The 7,500-nt window shown below is 43.8% G+C and overlaps 1 long non-coding RNA gene across 2 annotated transcripts in view; it reads right to left on the minus strand.

The window, feature by feature from the left end:
- The window catches only part of LOC135098800 (uncharacterized), an 11,131-nt gene extending 8,312 nt beyond the window's left edge, over nt 1–2,819 (minus strand). Inside the window, exons 1-2 of one of the 2 annotated variants that reach the window (XR_010267395.1) lie at nt 2,703–2,819; nt 1–451 (exon numbers count right to left, since the gene is read on the minus strand). The exon at nt 1–451 is cut by the window's left edge and continues 616 nt beyond it. This is a non-coding gene — a long non-coding RNA (uncharacterized LOC135098800). Of the gene's footprint in view, nt 452–2,222 lie in introns of both variants that reach the window. The other variant, XR_010267396.1, reaches the window with a different exon arrangement.
- Nucleotides 2,820–7,500: the final 4,681 nt, after the last annotated feature.

Genomic DNA, 7,500 nt, shown 5'->3' on the forward strand with positions numbered 1-7,500 from the left:
ATCTCAAGCTTCACTACTCTTGCTTCTATTCCCTTTATATTTCCTTTTCTTCCTTCTTTTTTTTTCCTGATTTGACAATATATTTCGTTATTCTTCCCTATACATTCGTACTCTTCTTTGTATTTCTTTATTCCTTTATTCTATTTACGCCTTCCTCCTCCTCCTCTTACCACAGTACATCCTCTTGTTCGTCCTCCTCCCCTTTAATCCCCAACTCTTTTTCGTCGTCGTCCTCCTCTTCCTCCTCCTTCTCCTCCTCCTCCTCTTCCTCCTCTTGCTGTTTCTTTCCTGGTTTCTTCTCTTTCCTGTCTCCTCAGTAGTCACGGGAGGGCGGCACCACACGTGTTGTCTTCTCTGCACAGACGCACTTTGCAGTCAGTGAGTTTACGAGTCAGTGAAGAACTGTGTCGTCGTGAATCTTGCTTGCTCCTCGTCTTGTGTCTTACGATGCCTGCAAAGAAGGATAGTTATCAACAGTTGTAGTAGTAGTAGTAGTAGTAGTAGTAGTAGTAGTAGTAGTAGTAGTAGTAGTAGTAGTAAATACTCTGTTTTACCTCAGCGGCAGCAGTTCTGAGATAGAGTTTTGGTCTCCACTGTACTTCCACTTCCAAATATCTCAGGCTGCCGCCAATAACTACGGTACGGGAAGTAATACATAAACACTGACTATAACAAAAAAAAAAAAAACTATGCTTAGTGGTGGTGGAAGAAAATAAAGCATTTCTAGACGCACTGGTTAAGGAGGAGGAGGAGGAAATGATAGCATGAGTATGAAGAGCACTACCACTGTACCATTATTTGTCAAAAAGCACTCCAGCCCAGCCATGTGAAGGAGTAAGTTACATCATCTCAGCACGCCATAATGTGTGTGTGTGTGTGTGTGTGTGTAAGGTGGTGGTGAGAGAGTGCGGTCAAATTGTCTGTTTGCGTTCTAACACTCTCTCTCTCTCTCTCTCTCTCTCTCTCTCTCTCTCTCTCTCTCTCTCTCTCTCTCTCTCTCTCTCTCTCTCTCTCTCTCCATTTTGTTACGTACATGTTGCATTCCCCTTCATGTTCTCCCTCACTTGTATTATCGACCACAATCATTAACTGCTTCCTCGCGACTCTCCCTCCCTCACATTCGCTAGACACCTGACACACTTTTCTCACCGTCCGCTTTGGCGAGCTGTGCGTGTCAGTCTCTCTCTCTCTCTCTCTCTCTCTCTCTCTCTCTCTCTCTCTCTCTCTCTCTCTCTCTCTCTCACGTCAAGCAGTTTCAAGTGATGTTCGTGGGCGAGAGGCACTTACGTCATGTTTCCTTTGTATTTACCAAGCCTATTATGGTCAGATTGTTGCCGGAGTACTTGCGTGGAATTTTGCATTGCATGTGGCACGCATTCCACTTTGCATGTGCTGGCAGTGCTCTTAAATTCTTCCTCGCCTTCTTTCACCACTCCAGTCTGCTTTCCTTCCCTCCCCTTCCCCTTACTTACGATCTATGGGTGGCCGTGTCTCACCCACGCCGAGGTTCTCCCGAGCAATGTTGTGGTAGTAAATTACATTCGCTAATTTAACGTTCTGACTCTCCAACGTAAGAGGTTTGGACTCATATTTCTGGATTATTTTTTGTTTGCGTGCTATATTTTTACTCCCGAGCTTTCATGGTGAGAGTGCCCATGTGTTGAGGAAGGACAAGTGCTAGATTCGTGAAAGAGGACTCAACAATATATTTCAACATTATTTTTTGAATACACGTTATATTTCATGTCCAGACCTTTCTTTTCGTTGGGAGTATGTTTGCGTGGCGAGCAGCGTGGCAGGTAATAGGACTCAGCACTCTGCCCACGTGCACTGAGGCTGTGAGCTCAAGCTTTTTTGTCGCCACGTGTCTGGTGCGATGTTCTGTCCGCGCTCACGTGATGGTGGAAGGCAGGAGTCGTCCCGCGTGTAAGGATTTGCTATGGGTCACTGTCTGTTTTCACACTAAAAACGTGCACACTCATTATTGCCAAATGGAACAGCTACACGACAGACTAATCAAGGTCTGCCCCCCGTGTTTAATTATCTCATTTAGCGTCATTATTTAATAAACCCTCCTCATTTAGCTGCTGTCAGTGGACTTCATTGACTTATCTCACCATTTCGCCACGCAGAAAGATTTACATTGTTTGCACAACCCTGAAAGAAATTATATTTTACATGATTCATTCACAGCTGAGGTGTACACAAACTCACTGACTGACTGACTGACTGACTGACTGACTCCCGCGCCACAGTAGGATCTGACCCAGGTGAACAGTGTCTTGGCGTGCTTTGTTTTCTCCTTGTTGTATTTCAGGGACGCGGAACACCGCGTCCCTGACGCGCACTCAGCACATCGAGGTCTGCACACATTCAGCACGCTGCAAGTTGGCCAAGCAGGACATCCTCCCAATTTAGGTTGACTTGAATTTTTGTATTTGGTAATTCAATTTGTCACACACTAACTTCCGTCATTTGAATTAACTGTCGTTATGGAAGAATGGTGCATATGTCCACTCAGCTCACGGAACGATGTACGGATATTTGAATCACACTTCAACAGTAAAAATGGCAAAACACACACACAATCATGCACATTTCATCATAGGTGGTACGTTAATTGCTGATATTTCTGAATGCTAGGCACCAAACAACACTGGGTTTTTCGTATCAATCCACAGAGAACACATAATATCCCTCACGTTTTGAGAAAATTAGTCCCTTGATTAAAACCCGCCAGCGAGGCAGGTGGTCTCACGGGACAGCGTGACGACCCGTGCGGCGCGAGGCGAGCCAGGGCTGTGGCGCGTCTGGTGGCGGAGCGAACAGAGGTACAACCCAGGCCGAGGGTGTCTAGGACGGGTCGCCACCATTTGTGGTCTGACAGAGGTGTGTGTGTGTGTGTGTGTGTGTGTGTGTGTGTGTGTGTGTGTGTGTGTGTGTGTGCTTTATCCAAAAGAGGCTAATATTATTCTATTATTTTTGTGAAGTGCAGGGGAGAAGGCCTTTGACCAGTGTTGCTGAGGATAACCTGCCTCAAGATAAGTACGAATCAGATAGGAAGAACAGATACAGGGAGACTTATTGGTCTATAACGACTGTATCTGCTGAGCTACACACTACGACTGACACTGAACTACTTGTGGAAGAACGGGATTGAATAGAACAAGACCCCAAAGTTGTGTGTGTGTGTGTGTGTGTGTGTGTGTGTGTGTGTGTGTGCGCGCGCTTAGGTAGCAGATAGCATGCGCCTCGTGGGGCTGAGTGGCGTAGGTGGCGGAGACAAAGGCTGGAGCACCGTGGTGTGGAGGTTTATTGATATATCAATCAACTTAAAATTGTAAGATCACGGTCTTTATTCACGCAATTAAACGTAAGTAGTGCCGAGAATAAACCAAGATATCTATCACACACCACACTAAAATTTACTTTGGGAGGAAGAATCTCAGTCCTGATACACTGCAGTTCCCCGGATCACCTGGTGCTTCCCGTGTGGGGCTGAGGGCGTGGAAAGCAGGGAAAATAGAGCGACCCAATACTTTTCGAAGTTTACTAGTTAGTGGAGAGTGGAGGAGCGGGTGGGAGAGTAAAGATATTGACAAATGCCGGCGCCAGGACTCTGAACGGTATGGGCTTCAGTTTGAATGGCAGTGTGCTAAGTGGGCAGGAGGAGGACTGAGTTACGATAATGCCATTTTTTAAACACTTAACTTTGCAATTGTCTTCCTTTTGTAGCCAAGAAGAAAAGGGAAAACGCAATCTTCTTTTTTTCTCTTTCATATACGAGTGTGTGTGTGTGTGTGTGTGTGTGTGTGTGTGTGTGTGTGTGTGTGTGTGTGTGTGTGTGTGTGTGTGTGTGTGTGTGTGCAAGCAAACATGTTTACAGGGGTCTGAATGTTACGAAAGAAAGACTACAACACCGAGAGAATGAAAGGATCGGCAGCAGTGAATAGCAAGAGGGGAAAAAAAGGTGAGAGTGATCTTGTAGTATGGCTTAGTGTGTTTAGATATTAGTGACACTTAAAACTATATTGACCACTGCTTTTTTAATACAGACGTCCTCTCCCTACTCACCGCCACAAATACACAAGTCTCCTCACTGTATTAAGGCTAAACCAACGAGTCTGTACTGAGCCAGTCAAGAATAAGAATGTATCTAGGGTCGACTGATCTCCTTAGGTATGCCAGCGATAGTCATTACTGGGCTCTCTACGAATGATGCTTCACGCCAGTATGCGGGTGAACGAACGGCTGGCTCATGTGTCCTGCTTGCTGAGGGTGGTGGTGGTGGTGGAGGAGATAAGTAATGATAAGAGGAACATGAAGAAAAAAAGGTTTAGAACAAGAAGAACAAGATCAAGAATAATAATAATAGTAATGATGATGATAATAATAATAATAATAGTAATAATAATAGTAATAATAATAATAATAATAATAATAATAATAATAATAATAATAACAACTAGAACAACAACAACAACAAAAACAACAACAATATAAACGACAGCTTAGCCACACACAAAAAACAGCATCCACATTATCAAATCTGAATTAAATAAAGTTACATTTACTCGTAAACACACAAGTTAGATTTTGTCATTTAAAACACATTACCATCATTTACACACATAAAAAGCATAATATTTACCCGCATTTTAATTATGAGCTAACAAAGAGCGCGAATGTCCGATGACAAGCCTTTAGCACAGAGGGGAGAGGGAGTACGAGACGCTGCCGGGAAGGGATTGGGGTGTGGCATGCCTGGGTTGGTAATGAGGCGAGGCGATCACGGCAACACCAATCGGCTTTGTATGACGGAACGTGAAACAGAATCCTTCACTGGCGGAATCTGACTGTTCTCTGATTTTTGCAATATTTTACTACCTCACTGTCTTCCCGGTTGTCATGTCACAAACGCCAATGAATCTCGTGTTCGTAATTCGAATGGAAGTTGATGGTCTAATGAATTGCTCTATGTTAAGACCTCCGTACTGTCCGCGAAAATGTGATAAATGGAGCTACTGTAGTTTTGTATGATTTATTTTGCGTAATATCGTCATAAATACTTTGTAAAACTGCTACATAATTCCTGCTTCATGTTATCTACACTATATTATTCTTTTTCTCTTTTCATCTATACGTGTAGAGAAGAGCAGATTTCACTCATTTTCTAGCATATTCCTTTCCCTTACCTTTAAACTTTCACCTCATCCATGTCACCTGTCCGCAGCACACACGAAAAAAAAAAATCTCCATCTACAATTGTCTTCCGCATACTTATGATTTAAATAACTATAAGAACAAAGAGCTTCATAAAAACGAATGCAATTATCTCCTGATGCTTGTTCTTCCTTTGTGTGTGTGTGTGTTTTTTTTTCTGCATCTCCATCAAAATACGTCCAGTTAAATTAACCCTTTCTTTCCTTTCTTGCCTCCTCCCTTGCGTACCTACAAACTTTCCTACCAAGGAGCAAATTAAGCGACATTATTGTTTTCCTTCCTTGCACGTTTTATAGTCATCACCAAAACTCCCCTTTCATGTAAAAATGAAAAGACGAAAAAAAAAATACTCCACTCTGGGTTGTGCTAAGGAGCCTCTTGGTGACTCTCCCCAAGACTAGGTATGCTTCTCCTCCTCCCTCGCTCCACTCACCAAAGGAATGATAAGTGCAAGAAAACCCCAAATGAAGCTTTTAAATGAACCACTTAGGCTCGCGTGAATTTGAGAGAGAGAGAGAGAGAGAGAGAGAGAGAGAGAGAGAGAGAGAGAGAGAGAGAGAGAGAGAGAGAGAGAGAGAGAGAGAGAGAGCTGGAACTAGAATTGTGGGGAAGGGAAATGTGGAGGGAGTGGAGAGAGTGGAGAGAGGGTGGGTGAAAAGAAAAGGAGGGGGAGGCGTGCTGGTAAGCATGTAGCGAGGAATGAAGGAAGGGCAAGAGCGTGAGGCGAGTTGAGGGGATGGAATATGAGTGTGTAGAGACTGGTTGTGGCAAAGAGAACATTGAGTGGTGAGAGTGTATTGAACCAGAGAGAGAGAGAGAGAGAGAGAGAGAGAGAGAGAGAGAGAGAGAGAGAGAGAGAGAGAGAGAGAGAGAGAGAGAGAGAGAGAGAGAGAGAGAGAGAGAGAGAGAGAGAGAGAGAAGCGTACTCAGTCTCTCCAGGGAGAAAAGAGACATAGGTGGAATTTGATTCCATAAGATTACATTATTTAACCTTCCGAGGAATACACAAAAAACACTCTCTCTCTCTCTCTCTCTCTCTCTCTCTCTCTCTCTCTCTCTCTCTCTCTCTCTCTCTCTCTCTCTCTCTCTCTCTCTCTCTCTCTCTCTCTCTCTCTCTCTCTCTCTCTCTCTGTCGCGGGGGGAGAAAAAGACGAGATTCATGTACGCTTGCAATATTCGTCTCTTTCTTGATGTCATTACTTCGGGGGAAGGGGAAGCGAAATGAGAGGACAAGGGAGAGTAAAGGAGAGGAAGAAAGTTCAATTTGAAACTGTAATAGTCTCCACTAACCAATCCAGAGAGAGAGAGAGAGATGAGAGAGAGAGAGAGAGAGAGAGAGAGAGAGAGACTAAATAAAAAAGGCACAACTTGGAATTATATTTACAGAATGATAAAATTATAAATACAGTACGTAAAGGAGAGGAAGAATACAAGTACGAGTAGTAGTAGTAAGTAGTAGTAGTAGTAGTAGTAGTAGTAGTAGTAGTAGTAGTAGTAGTAGTAGTAGTAGTAGTAGTGGTGGTAGTAGTAGCAGTAGGAATGGTAAAAGGAATAGAAAGGAGAAGCAAAAAACAAATTAAAGGAGATATATATATATATAATAGATTAACGAAAATAAAAGAGATAGGGGGAAAGGAGAAAAAAAAAAAAACGAAGAGTAACACCTTTATGAAGCAGTAGAAAAGAAGGACGAGGAAGGACAGGAGAAGGAGGAGGAGGATCAGAAGCAGGTGGAGGGGCAGGAGAAAGAGAAGAAGGAGGAGGAATTGAGGAGAAGTTGAAGAGGAGAAGAAGATGAAGGCGCAAGAGGACGAAAAGAAGAAAAAGAAGAAGGAGAAGGATTAGATGATAGTGACAGTGTTGACGAAAAATCTAAGGAGAAGAAGGAGGAGGAGAACGAGGAAGAATAAATGGTAATGAGTGTTGGTGAAATGTGCAAGGAGACTCAAATTATCGACGGTCACCCTCCTCGTAGGCTGACACCATTCACTCAGAAACGAAGGAGAAATCAATGGAGGGCGTGGGAGTCGAGAGTAAGGGAGTGAGTGGGGAGAGGGAGGGAGGGAGTGAGGGAGGGAGACGAGGCGGCAGCAAGTATGCGAAATTAAAGCCAATAACGCGAAAATGAAGCAACGAAAACATCCCATAGGCTAGGCTCCGCCCCCTCCAACCCGCGTTGCTCCGCCCTCTCGCTTGCTTTTAAGAGGCTCAAAACTCTCCATTATTTGGTATAGGAGAAAATGATCCTCCTCTTCTTGTGACCACACCAAAGCCCCT

Source organism: Scylla paramamosain, unplaced genomic scaffold, assembly GCF_035594125.1.
Source record: "Scylla paramamosain isolate STU-SP2022 unplaced genomic scaffold, ASM3559412v1 Contig82, whole genome shotgun sequence".
NCBI lineage: Eukaryota > Metazoa > Arthropoda > Malacostraca > Decapoda > Portunidae > Scylla > Scylla paramamosain.